This window comes from Rhinoderma darwinii, chromosome 3 (assembly GCF_050947455.1).
Source record: "Rhinoderma darwinii isolate aRhiDar2 chromosome 3, aRhiDar2.hap1, whole genome shotgun sequence".
Classification (NCBI taxonomy): domain Eukaryota; kingdom Metazoa; phylum Chordata; class Amphibia; order Anura; family Rhinodermatidae; genus Rhinoderma; species Rhinoderma darwinii.
Genome location: NC_134689.1, coordinates 276,307,117 through 276,321,150, shown reverse-complemented (window position 1 = coordinate 276,321,150; position 14,034 = coordinate 276,307,117).

Here is a 14,034-nt window from a genome sequence, read left to right as displayed (position 1 = left end):
GCAGCTATACCTTCTCATTATATGTCTCCTTACATGTTTTACCTGTGAATGGGTGAGTCATTGTGTCCCCTTTAATTACCAAATGAAATTGGGCACATAAATATGGATAGTTTGTCCTTTTCTAAAGAAGGCCATTGGTATAACTTGAAACTCCACTACATGTCTGTAATGTGTCTCAAGGTATGCCTATGTCTCTCGAACACCAAGGAGAAAAAGACATGGTCTGCAAATCTATTTTTACGGTGAAAATTTGCTAAGCAAAATATAAAAAATGAACAGGAGGTTCTTAGTACACATTTTGATCAAACTGTAAGCCCACATGTCACTTCACCACAAACTCTTTTAAGTGGACTCCTACTCTATTAGTTGTAGTACCACATGGCAACGAATGCTGTTGCAAAATAGCACCAGCAAGGCAAAACAATTCAGCAGCCGAACAACACCCCTACTGTCTGCTGCCACGATCACGGTGTGTGGACATAATGGGGGATTGTTACTGTATGGAGGCACTAAGGCACTATTACTGTGTTGGGGGGCACTATTGCTATGTTGATGCCACCAAACGAACACTATAACTGTGTGGGGCACAGAGAGGGGACACAAATACAATGTTGGGAACAAAGGGGGCACTATAACTGTGTTGGGCACTATTACTCTGTGGGGTCAAACAGGGGCCACTATTGCGGTGTTGAGCACAAATGAGGCACTAGTACTGTCTGGGGCATCTGTTTAGCACTTTTTTGGGGGTAACTATAGATATGAGGTCACCTGGTGCAGCAGCAGGCAAAGTATTGGGGGAAGCAGAAGGAAGATACTGTTAAAGGGGCAGCAGAATGAGAAGTTTGTGTAGAGGGTGTGGAATAAATGGTGAGGGTGCTGGAAAAGCGAGGAGCCAAAGATGTCTAGGTAGAAAACTCTGCAGAGATGAGCTGTGGCCGTGAGAAGTCGTCATGGAGGTCTGGGCCAGATGGAAAAGAAATCGGAAAGTGAACGACTCTAATCAGAGAAGATGTCACCTGTAGGTCACTGGAATTAAATGTACTGTATTCACTTATATGGTCTGCAGAGCTCCTGTATTGAATTGGTATCTACCATTATATAGTCACTGTATGTGTTAATATTGGTCTTTGGATAGTGTTTTATTTAGAAACGGCATGGTGGTATTAAGTAACAGTATGGGGTTTTTATTCCATCACTATGTGGTGGTAATTTGTGGTCATGATATGCATGGTAACTTTATGAATGTTTTATTTAGAGCGGGGGTACACAACCTATTTTGATCCAAGGGTTACATTGTCAGATTATAACACTCTCTACTTTTGGGACTCCCACGTGTTGGGAGAATTGGATCCCCTGCATTCCAGAAAAGAAAGACGAGGTGGCCACACATGCATGTGGCTATCTCCATTTTAATTATGCTGCTTAAAATAGAACTCATACAGCCCCACAGTTCCCCTCATAACAGTGCCAGGCACACAGTACCTCAAATAATGGGGTCATCAGTAGGATGCAGCTGTCAAAAGGCATTTGTGTCTTTCTGAACAATCAGGACACAGACAAGCATGGCTGGGGGAAGCAAAGTATGGCATTACGGGCCGCAGGTTGTGCACCCCTGATTTAGAGGCTGTGTACAGTACAGAAGACTCTGGTGAGCTGAGGATGTGGCTACCTTTCTCCACGAACACCGGCAGTCACATCCTATGTTTATCAGAGTCTGCTGCACTGCACAGCTTTCCGCTCCTAGCACTGCACTAGAACCGGGAGAGAACACTTTTTTCAAGTGAATAGGATAAGGCTGTAATACTGTGAACCACCGCTACAAGTGTGCCGGCGATTCACAGTACGAGAAATTAAGACATGTGATTGGCGGGAGTGTCGGGAGTCGGACCCCCACTGATCAGTTATTGATGGCCTATCCTGAGGAGAGGCCATCAATTTCTTAGGACTGGAAAACCCCTTTAACTCCTTTAAACTTCCCTCTAAAGGGAATTTTTTTCTTTCTGTACCCAAATATTTATTATTATCACTCCTCCTCAGGAGACGCCAGCGCTTGCATCCACTCACCTCTGCCTGATCCCGTAGGGTGCGCGCGCACGCTCGTCCCCGCTCTTAAAGGGGCAGCGCGCACACCGGACATCATGGATGACCTTTGACCCATGAGTACCCTGGACTATAAGAGGAGTCCAGCCCCCTAATTCGATGCCTGAGCGTTGTTGTGTTTCTTTAGTCTGTCTATGCAAATTGTTCCCCTAGTGTTTCCTGCTCCCAGTGTTTCCCGTTCCTGCTCCTGTTCCTATATCCCGATCTAGTGCAGTGCTTGCTATTGTCGTGCTGGATACCACGCTTGACTGCCTACCCACGCCTGTCGTCCACCTGCTGCCTAGTTCCTGCCAAGCTACTGTCCGTGCTGCCACAGGTACCCTATATACCATAAACTGTGACCTGCGCCCTGTTGGCCATCTGCCCTACCACCAAGGCGGTACGGCCGAGTGGGTCCACAGACCCTTCGTGACACACAGATTGGAGCTAGGTGCTTAAAAATTTGATCATTTGCACATCTTAGTGACACCTTCCACTTCTCCAATTTGCATAACCTCATGGCTTGCCCCTCTCGGTGTTGCAATTGCAGTATATATATATATATATATATATATATATATATATATATATATACACACACACACTACTGTTCAAAAGTTTGGGGTCACCCAGACAATTTTGTGTTTTCCATGAAAACTCACACTTCTATTTATCAAATGAGTTGCAAAATTACTAGAAAATATAGTCAAGACATTGACAAGGTTAGAAATTATGATTTTTATTTGAAATAATAATTTTCTCCTTCAAACTTTGCTTTCGTCAAAGAATGCTCCATTTGCAGCATTTACAGCATTGCAGACCTTTGGCATTCTAGCTGTTAATTTGCTGAGGTAATCAGGAGAAATTTCACCCCATGCTTACAGAAGCCCCTCCCACAAGTTGGATTGACTTGATGGGCACTTCTTGCGTACCATACGGTCAACCTGCTCCCACAACAGCTCTATGGGGTTGAGATCTGGACTGTGCTAGCCACTCCATTACAGATGGAATACCAGCTGCCTGCTTCTTCCCTAAATAGTTCTTGCATAATTTGGAGGAGTGCTTTGGGTCATTGTCCTGTTGTAGGATGAAATTGGCTCCAATCAAGCGCTGTCCACAGGGTATGGCATGGCGTTGCAAAATGGAGTGATAGCCTTCCTTATTCAAAATCCATTTTACCTTGTACAAATCTCCCACTTTACCAGCACCAAAGCAACCCCAGACCATCACATTACCTCCACCATGCTTGACAGATGGCGTCAGGCACTCTTCCAGCATCTTTTCAGTTGTTCTGCATCTCACAAATGTTCTTCTTGGTGATCCAAACACCTCAAACTTCGATTCGTCTGTCCATAACAGTTTTTTCCAATCTTCCTCTGTCCAATGTCTGTGTGCTTTTGCCCATATTAATCTTTTCCTTTTATTAGCCAGTCTCAGATATGGCTTTTTCCTTGCCACTCTGCCCTGAAGGCCAGCATCCCGGAGTCGCCTCTCCACTGTAGACGTTGACACTGGCGTTTTGCGGGTACTATTTAATGAAGCTGCCAGTTGAGGACCTGTGAGGCGTCTATTTCTCAAACTAAAGACTCTAATGTACTTGTCTTGTTGCTCAGTTGTGCAGCGGGGCCTCCCACTTCTCTTTCTACTCTGGTTAGAGCCTGTTTGTGCTGTCCTCTGAAGGGAGTAGTACACACCGTTGTAGGAAATCTTCAGTTTCTTGGCAATTTCTCGCATGGAATAGCCTTCATTTCTAAGAACAAGAATAGACTGTCGAGTTTCACATGAAAGCTCTCTTTTTCTAGCCATTTTGAGAGTTTAATCGAACCCACAAATTTAATGCTCCAGATTCTCAACTAGCTCAAAGGAAGGTCAGTTTTATAGCTCCTCTAAACAGCAAAACTGCTTACAGCGGTGCTAACATAATTGCACAAGGGTTTTCAAGTGTTTTCTAATCATCCATTAGCCTTCTAACACAGTTAGCAAACACAATGTACCATTAGAACACTGGAGTGATGGTTGCTGGAAATGGGCCTCTATACACCTATGTAGATATTGCATTAAAAACCAGACGTTTGCAGCCTGAATAGTCATTTAGCACATTAACAATGTATAGAGTGTATTTCTGATTAATTTAATGTTATCTTCATTGAAAAAAACTGTGCTTTTCTTTCAAAAATAAGGAAATTTCTAAGTGACCCTAAACTTTTGAACGGGAGTGTATATATACACATACATATTTTCCCCTTATTGTTTTATGGATATAAAATTAAATATACTAAGTAGTAGTGTCATTATTGGAATATAACATTTAGGGTAAGTTCACACAGAGTTTCTTGGCACTGATTTTGATGCAGAAACATCGTCGTAATCAGTTTTTTGCAATTATATAAGGACAGTGACAGTGACATGGGCAGAAGTCCTGGAGTCCCCGAGCAAAGCATCAGCTGATGCTCTACTCCAGGACTCCAGTAGTGTTGCCGACATCATTGTCCATGTATGGACAGTGACGTGGGCAGAAGTTGTGGAGTCCCCAGGCAGAGCATCAGCTAATGCTCTGCTCCAGGACTCCAGTAGTGTTGCTGACGTCATTGTCCATATATGGACATTGACAATAACGTGGGCAGAAGTTGTGGAGTCCCCAGGCAGAGGATCAGCAGATGCTTTGCTCGGGTATTCCAGTACTACTCTGCCGACGTCATTGTCCTTATATGGACAGTTACAATGATGTGGGCAGAAGTTGTGGAGTCGCCAGGCAGAGCATCAGCTGATGCTCTGCTACGGGACTCCAGTACTGCTCTGCCAACGTCATTGTCCAAATCTGGACAGTGACAATGACGTGGGCAGAAGTTGTGGAGTCCCCAGGCAGAGCATCAGCTGATGCTTTGCTCGGGGACTCCAGCGATAGGTAAGCCCTGAATTGACCAAATATGGACGTCGGGAGCAGTGCTGAAGTCCCGAGCAAAGCGCTAGCTGATGTTCTGTTCGAGACTCAAGCAATAGGCAATGTGACAGCCCCTTGCGGTCATGTTCACGAACAGCACATGAAGCAAGAGCTCAGTCACATGGGGCCATGTCAGAGCGTCATCACTTTTAGAAAAGCTCCAGCACTTCCTGAATAATTCATGAGGTTTGAACTGCACCATTTAGCACAGAATTTTTAATTAAAGTATATTAGTAAGTTACTTAGTTTCACATAAATATATTTTTGCAATGCAATTTTTGGTCCCTGGATAACCCCTTTAAATAAGCTCCATAAATTTTTTTAAAAAAAAACAGGTCAAATTCTCTATTGATGCCCTCTGGATTTATAGCATCAAGTTTGTATATCCAAAGCACCTCCCTCTGAGACTTTTAACCTCATCACCACCCTTTCTCTGCCATGTAACATGTTCCCATATTTAAAGAAAAAGGCACTTGATAAGGTGAATTATCCTTTTCAACAAAATGACGCTATACCAGGATCAATTTGTTTTTTTGCATATTGTCCACTTGTGCTGTGACACTCTATCTCTGATTTTTTTTAACCGTCTCGTCTATATATAATAGGCCACACAGACATTTCAATGCATGAACTACAAAGGAGGAATTGCAGCTATACCTTCTCATTATATGTCTCCTTACATGTTTTACCTGTGAATGGGTGAGTCATTGTGTCCCCTTTAATTACCAAATGAAATTGGGCACATAAATATGGATAGTTTGTCCTTTTCTAAAGAAGGCCATTGGCATAACTTGAAACTCCACTACATGTCTGTAATGTGTCTCAAGGTATGCCTATGTCTCTCGAACACCAAGGAGAAAAAGACATGGTCTGCAAATCTATTTTTACAGTGAAAATTTGCTAAGCAAAATATTAAAAATGAACAGGAGGTTCTTAGTACACATTTTGATCAAACTGTAAGCCCACATGTCACTTCACCACAAACTCTTTTAAGTGGACTCCTACTCTATTAGTTGTAGTACCACATGGCAACGAATGCTGTTGCAAAATAGCACCAGCAAGGCAAAACAATTCAGCAGCCGAACAACACCCCTACTGCCTGCTGCCACGATCACGGTGTGTGGACATAAAGGGGGGATTGTTACTGTATGGAGGCACTAAGGCACTATTACTGTGTTGGGGGCACTATTGCTATGTTGATGCCACCAAACGAACACTATAACTGTGTGGGGCACAGAGAGGGGACACAAATACAATGTTGGGAACAAAGGGGGCACTATAACTGTGTTGGGCACTATTACTCTGTGGGGTCAAACAGGGGCCACTATTGCGGTGTTGAGCACAAATGAGGCACTAGTACTGTCTGGGGCATCTGTTTAGCACTTTTTTGGGGTAACTATAGATATGAGGTCACCTGGTGCAGCAGCAGGCAAAGTATTGGGGGAAGCAGAAGGAAGATACTGTTAAAGGGGCAGCAGAATGAGAAGTTTGTGTAGAGGGTGTGGAATAAATGGTGAGGGTGCTGGAAAAGCGAGGAGCCAAAGATGTCTAGGTAGAAAACTCTGCAGAGATGAGCTGTGGCCGTGAGAAGTCGTCATGGAGGTCTGGGCCAGATGGAAAAGAAAACGGAAAGTGAACGACTCTAATCAGAGAAGATGTCACCTGTAGGTCACTGGAATTAAATGTACTGTATTCACTTATATGGTCTGCAGAGCTCCTGTATTGAATTGGTATCTACCATTATATAGTCACTGTATGTGTTAATATTGGTCTTTGTATAGTGTTTTATTTAGAAACGGCATGGTGGTATTAAGTAACAGTATGGGGTTTTTATTCCATCACTATGTGGTGGTAATTTGTGGTCATGATATGCATGGTAACTTTATGAATGTTTTATTTAGAGCGGGGGTACACAACCTATTTTGATCCAAGGGTTACATTGTCAGATTATAACACTGTCTACTTTTGGGACTCCCACGTGTTGGGAGAATTGGATCCCCTGCATTCCAGAAAAGAAAGACAAGGTGGCCACACATGCATGTGGCTATCTCCATTTTAATTATGCTGCTTAAAATAGAACTCATACAGCCCCACAGTTCCCCTCATAACAGTGCCAGGCACACAGTACCTCAAATAATGGGGTCATCAGTAGGATGCAGCTGTCAAAAGGCATTTGTGTCTTTCTGAACAATCAGGACACAGACAAGCATGGCTGGGGGAAGCAAAGTATGGCATTACGGGCCGCAGGTTGTGCACCCCTGATTTAGAGGCTGTGTACAGTACAGAAGACTCTGGTGAGCTGAGGATGTGGCTACCTTTCTCCACGAACACCGGCAGTCACATCCTATGTTTATCAGAGTCTGCTGCACTGCACAGCTTTCCGCTCCTAGCACTGCACTAGCACCGGGAGAGAACACTTTTTTCAAGTGAATAGGATAAGGCTGTAATACTGTGAACCACCGCTACAAGTGTGCCGGCGATTCACAGTACGAGAAATTAAGACATGTGATTGGCGGGAGTGTCGGGAGTCGGACCCCCACTGATCAGTTATTGATGGCCTATCCTGAGGAGAGGCCATCAATTTCTTAGGACTGGAAAACCCCTTTAACTCCTTTAAACTTCCTTCTAAAGGGAATTTTTTTTTCTTTCTGTACCCAAATATTTATTATTATTTTTTTCCTTTTACATTTTTCCAAATTGGAGCTGATATCGTTTTATTTTATAGATTTTATGCAGGGGAAATGAGCAGAAACAGGAAATAAATACACTTTTATCATTATTTTTATATTGTGTTCTAAGGTAGTGATTACAGACCCATAGGCCCGTGTGCATTAGTATGCCGCAGTATGATGCCTCCACAGGCAGAGGCGTAGCTAGGTTCTCCTGCACCCGGGGCAAAGTTTCAGTTTGATGCCCCTCCCAAGATTTTTCACGACATCTCTTTCCCCTTACCATGGTTGCTTTCTCTACCAATCAATGAGTTGTAATTTTTTTTCACATTTTTTTTTAAAGTATCTCGAGCATGAAACCATTTGTACATTTTACATTCAGTATAGTTGTATAAGGGAGTTAACATAACAATAAATTAAAATAAAATAAATTAAAGAGGTCAGTGTGCCTGGCTAAAACAGATTGTATAACGGAGACTAATGAGAGTATATGGTGACATAATGAACAGCCTCCTCTTGCATATAGTGCCACACAGCGCCCCCTGTAGATAGTACCATACCCCCCATTGTAGATACAGCCACACCCCCCTGTAGATAGTATCACACAGCCCCCTGTAGATATTGCCATACCCCCCTAGCTGATAGTGCCACACCCCCCGCTTGTGGATGATGCCCCACTCCCCCTAGTAGATAGTTTTTTGCAATTATATAAGGACAGTGACAGTGACAGTGACAGTGACATGGGCAGAATTCCTGGAGTCCCCGAGCAAAGCATCAGCTGATGCTCTACTCCAGGACTCCAGTAGTGTTGCCGACATCATTGTCCATGTATGGACAGTGACGTGGGCAGAAGTTGTGGAGTCCCCAGGCAGAGCATCAGCTAATGCTCTGCTCCAGGACTCCAGTAGTGTTGCTGACGTCATTGTCCATATATGGACATTGACAATAACGTGGGCAGAAGTTGTGGAGTCCCCAGGCAGAGGATCAGCAGATGCTTTGCTCGGGTATTCCGGTACTACTCTGCCGACGTCATTGTCCTTATATGGACAGTTACAATGATGTGGGCAGAAGTTGTGGAGTCGCCAGGCAGAGCATCAGCTGATGCTCTGCTACGGGACTCCAGTACTGCTCTGCCAACGTCATTGTCCAAATCTGGACAGTGACAATGACGTGGGCAGAAGTTGTGGAGTCCCCAGGCAGAGCATCAGCTGATGCTTTGCTCGGGGACTCCAGCGATAGGTAAGCCCTGAATTGACCAAATATGGACGTCGGGAGCAGTGCTGAAGTCCCGAGCAAAGCGCTAGCTGATGTTCTGTTCGAGACTCAAGCAATAGGCAATGTGACAGCCCCTTGCGGTCATGTTCACGAACAGCACATGAAGCAAGAGCTCAGTCACATGGGGCCATGTCAGAGCGTCATCACTTTTAGAAAAGCTCCAGCACTTCCTGAATAATTCATGAGGTTTGAACTGCACCATTTAGCACAGAATTTTTAATTAAAGTATATTAGTAAGTTACTTAGTTTCACATAAATATATTTTTGCAATGCAATTTTTGGTCCCTGGATAACCCCTTTAAATAAGCTCCATAAATTTTTTTTAAAAAAAACAGGTCAAATTCTCTATTGATGCCCTCTGGATTTATAGCATCAAGTTTGTATATCCAAAGCACCTCCCTCTGAGACTTTTAACCCCATCACCACCCTTTCTCTGCCATGTAACATGTTCCCATATTTAAAGAAAAAGGCACTTGATAAGGTGAATTATCCTTTTCAACAAAATGACGCTATACCAGGATCAATTTGTTTTTTTGCATATTGTCCACTTGTGCTGTGACACTCTATCTCTGATTTTTTTTAACCGTCTCGTCTATATATAATAGGCCACACAGACATTTCAATGCATGAACTACAAAGGAGGAATTGCAGCTATACCTTCTCATTATATGTCTCCTTACATGTTTTACCTGTGAATGGGTGAGTCATTGTGTCCCCTTTAATTACCAAATGAAATTGGGCACATAAATATGGATAGTTTGTCCTTTTCTAAAGAAGGCCATTGGCATAACTTGAAACTCCACTACATGTCTGTAATGTGTCTCAAGGTATGCCTATGTCTCTCGAACACCAAGGAGAAAAGACATGGTCTGCAAATCTATTTTTACAGTGAAAATTTGCTAAGCAAAATATTAAAAATGAACAGGAGGTTCTTAGTACACATTTTGATCAAACTGTAAGCCCACATGTCACTTCACCACAAACTCTTTTAAGTGGACTCCTACTCTATTAGTTGTAGTACCACATGGCAACGAATGCTGTTGCAAAATAGCACCAGCAAGGCAAAACAATTCAGCAGCCGAACAACACCCCTACTGCCTGCTGCCACGATCACGGTGTGTGGACATAAAGGGGGGATTGTTACTGTATGGAGGCACTAAGGCACTATTACTGTGTTGGGGGCACTATTGCTATGTTGATGCCACCAAACGAACACTATAACTGTGTGGGGCACAGAGAGGGGACACAAATACAATGTTGGGAACAAAGGGGGCACTATAACTGTGTTGGGCACTATTACTCTGTGGGGTCAAACAGGGGCCACTATTGCGGTGTTGAGCACAAATGAGGCACTAGTACTGTCTGGGGCATCTGTTTAGCACTTTTTTGGGGTAACTATAGATATGAGGTCACCTGGTGCAGCAGCAGGCAAAGTATTGGGGGAAGCAGAAGGAAGATACTGTTAAAGGGGCAGCAGAATGAGAAGTTTGTGTAGAGGGTGTGGAATAAATGGTGAGGGTGCTGGAAAAGCGAGGAGCCAAAGATGTCTAGGTAGAAAACTCTGCAGAGATGAGCTGTGGCCGTGAGAAGTCGTCATGGAGGTCTGGGCCAGATGGAAAAGAAAACGGAAAGTGAACGACTCTAATCAGAGAAGATGTCACCTGTAGGTCACTGGAATTAAATGTACTGTATTCACTTATATGGTCTGCAGAGCTCCTGTATTGAATTGGTATCTACCATTATATAGTCACTGTATGTGTTAATATTGGTCTTTGTATAGTGTTTTATTTAGAAACGGCATGGTGGTATTAAGTAACAGTATGGGGTTTTTATTCCATCACTATGTGGTGGTAATTTGTGGTCATGATATGCATGGTAACTTTATGAATGTTTTATTTAGAGCGGGGGTACACAACCTATTTTGATCCAAGGGTTACATTGTCAGATTATAACACTGTCTACTTTTGGGACTCCCACGTGTTGGGAGAATTGGATCCCCTGCATTCCAGAAAAGAAAGACAAGGTGGCCACACATGCATGTGGCTATCTCCATTTTAATTATGCTGCTTAAAATAGAACTCATACAGCCCCACAGTTCCCCTCATAACAGTGCCAGGCACACAGTACCTCAAATAATGGGGTCATCAGTAGGATGCAGCTGTCAAAAGGCATTTGTGTCTTTCTGAACAATCAGGACACAGACAAGCATGGCTGGGGGAAGCAAAGTATGGCATTACGGGCCGCAGGTTGTGCACCCCTGATTTAGAGGCTGTGTACAGTACAGAAGACTCTGGTGAGCTGAGGATGTGGCTACCTTTCTCCACGAACACCGGCAGTCACATCCTATGTTTATCAGAGTCTGCTGCACTGCACAGCTTTCCGCTCCTAGCACTGCACTAGCACCGGGAGAGAACACTTTTTTCAAGTGAATAGGATAAGGCTGTAATACTGTGAACCACCGCTACAAGTGTGCCGGCGATTCACAGTACGAGAAATTAAGACATGTGATTGGCGGGAGTGTCGGGAGTCGGACCCCCACTGATCAGTTATTGATGGCCTATCCTGAGGAGAGGCCATCAATTTCTTAGGACTGGAAAACCCCTTTAACTCCTTTAAACTTCCTTCTAAAGGGAATTTTTTTTTCTTTCTGTACCCAAATATTTATTATTATTTTTTTCCTTTTACATTTTTCCAAATTGGAGCTGATATCGTTTTATTTTATAGATTTTATGCAGGGGAAATGAGCAGAAACAGGAAATAAATACACTTTTATCATTATTTTTATATTGTGTTCTAAGGTAGTGATTACAGACCCATAGGCCCGTGTGCATTAGTATGCCGCAGTATGATGCCTCCACAGGCAGAGGCGTAGCTAGGTTCTCCTGCACCCGGGGCAAAGTTTCAGTTTGATGCCCCTCCCAAGATTTTTCACGACATCTCTTTCCCCTTACCATGGTTGCTTTCTCTACCAATCAATGAGTTGTAATTTTTTTTCACATTTTTTTTTAAAGTATCTCGAGCATGAAACCATTTGTACATTTTACATTCAGTATAGTTGTATAAGGGAGTTAACATAACAATAAATTAAAATAAAATAAATTAAAGAGGTCAGTGTGCCTGGCTAAAACAGATTGTATAACGGAGACTAATGAGAGTATATGGTGACATAATGAACAGCCTCCTCTTGCATATAGTGCCACACAGCGCCCCCTGTAGATAGTACCATACCCCCCATTGTAGATACAGCCACACCCCCCTGTAGATAGTATCACACAGCCCCCTGTAGATATTGCCATACCCCCCTAGCTGATAGTGCCACACCCCCCGCTTGTGGATGATGCCCCACTCCCCCTAGTAGATAGTGCAACACAACCCCCTTGTAGATAGTGCCAAACCCACAACCCTGTAGATAGTGCCACACACAGACACCCTTGTAGATAAAGCCACACAGCCCCCCTTGTAGATAGTGCCACACACTCCCCTGTAGATAGTGCCACACACACACACACACACACACACACACACACACACACACACACACCCTTGTAGATAAAGTCACACAGTCCCCCTTGTAGATGAAGCCACACAACCCCCCTTGTAGATAGTGCCACACAGCCCCCTGTAGACAGTGCCACACCCCCCCTCTAGATAGCACTACAACCCCTTCCTGTAGATACCACCATTGGGGCTCCCCCTAGGAATGGAATCCCCATCCAGGACATTGCTGACGCTCTGGCCGGGGATTCCTCTTCTGGAGCAGCCCCTGACATCACTGTCCATATATTGACAGGGACGTCATGGGCTCCCTCTAGGAGCGGAATACCTAGCTAGAGCGTCAACAAAGCTTTTCCGGGACTGTCTCTGTAAATTCAGGACAGTCCCGGCAAATTCGGGACTGTTGGCACCTATCTCCGTGCCGCCCGGCCCATCGCTTCCACCTTCTTTCCCTCCAAAATGCGCCTGGGACACATGCCCCGCCTGCCTTTCCCTAGGTACGCCCCTGCCACGGGTCACTGTATTCTCCCTAACAAAAGTATATTTCCATAATACAGTAGGTGATGAAGAATACTATGATTTTTTTTCTCTCACGGTTTCTCACAAAATCTGTGAGAGAAAAAAGCTATGTATGCCTCCGTATAAAGTTGTAGACATAGAGAGGCACTGTAATCCCTTATAGCAGTCCATGGCCGCCATATTAGAGGTTCCATACTACAAATGTAAGAGACCTACTAGCCATGTATCTATGTATTCAATTATTTTGTAATTAATTATTGTAATGAATTTAGCTTTTCTAGAGGTTTGTTTTCATTTTAATTTATTTTTTACATTGAGTCTTTAATGTGAAATTGTAAAATGTAAAGAAAACAAATGAAATCTAGTGTAGTACTGTTACACACTAAGACATGAAGAAGTCTTAAGAGGGTAAATAATTTTTGTAACCATTGCAGATGTGAATGGAATGTTATAAAAACTTGGTCACAGTTTCATCACATGGCCGTGTGGTTTCTAGTGCATGCTGAGGATTTTTTTTTTTAACCCCTTTACGACGAAGGACGGATATATCCGTTCTGTGCAGGTGTTAGTTCCCGCAAAAGGATGGATATATCTGTCCTCTGATTGCGCAGGTACTGCCAGTGTACCCACGCGATCAGCGGCAGGAGCACGACTGTTATACACAGCCTGGCTCCTGTCACAACTGCCAGAATCGAAGCGCGCTCCGATTTCGGCAGTTTAACGCATTAGATGCCGCTGTCAATAGCATCAGCGACATCTAATGGGTTTGACAGAGGGAGGGAGTTCCCTCTGTCACCCCATCAGCACCCCCGCCAAGAAATCGCAGGGCGCCGTCGGATTTCCATTGCAGCCGGGGGCCTAACAAAAGGCCCCCAAGTCTGTTTTCAGCAAATGCGGCATGGCCTAAAAGATTGCCTGTCAGTTTTGCACTGACAGGCAATAATGCTTTGGTATACTAAGAATACCAAAGCATTATATATGCGATCAGCAGATCGCATGGTGAAGTCCCCTGGTGGAACTAAAAAAAAAAATGTAAAGCAGTTAAATAAAGTTTGT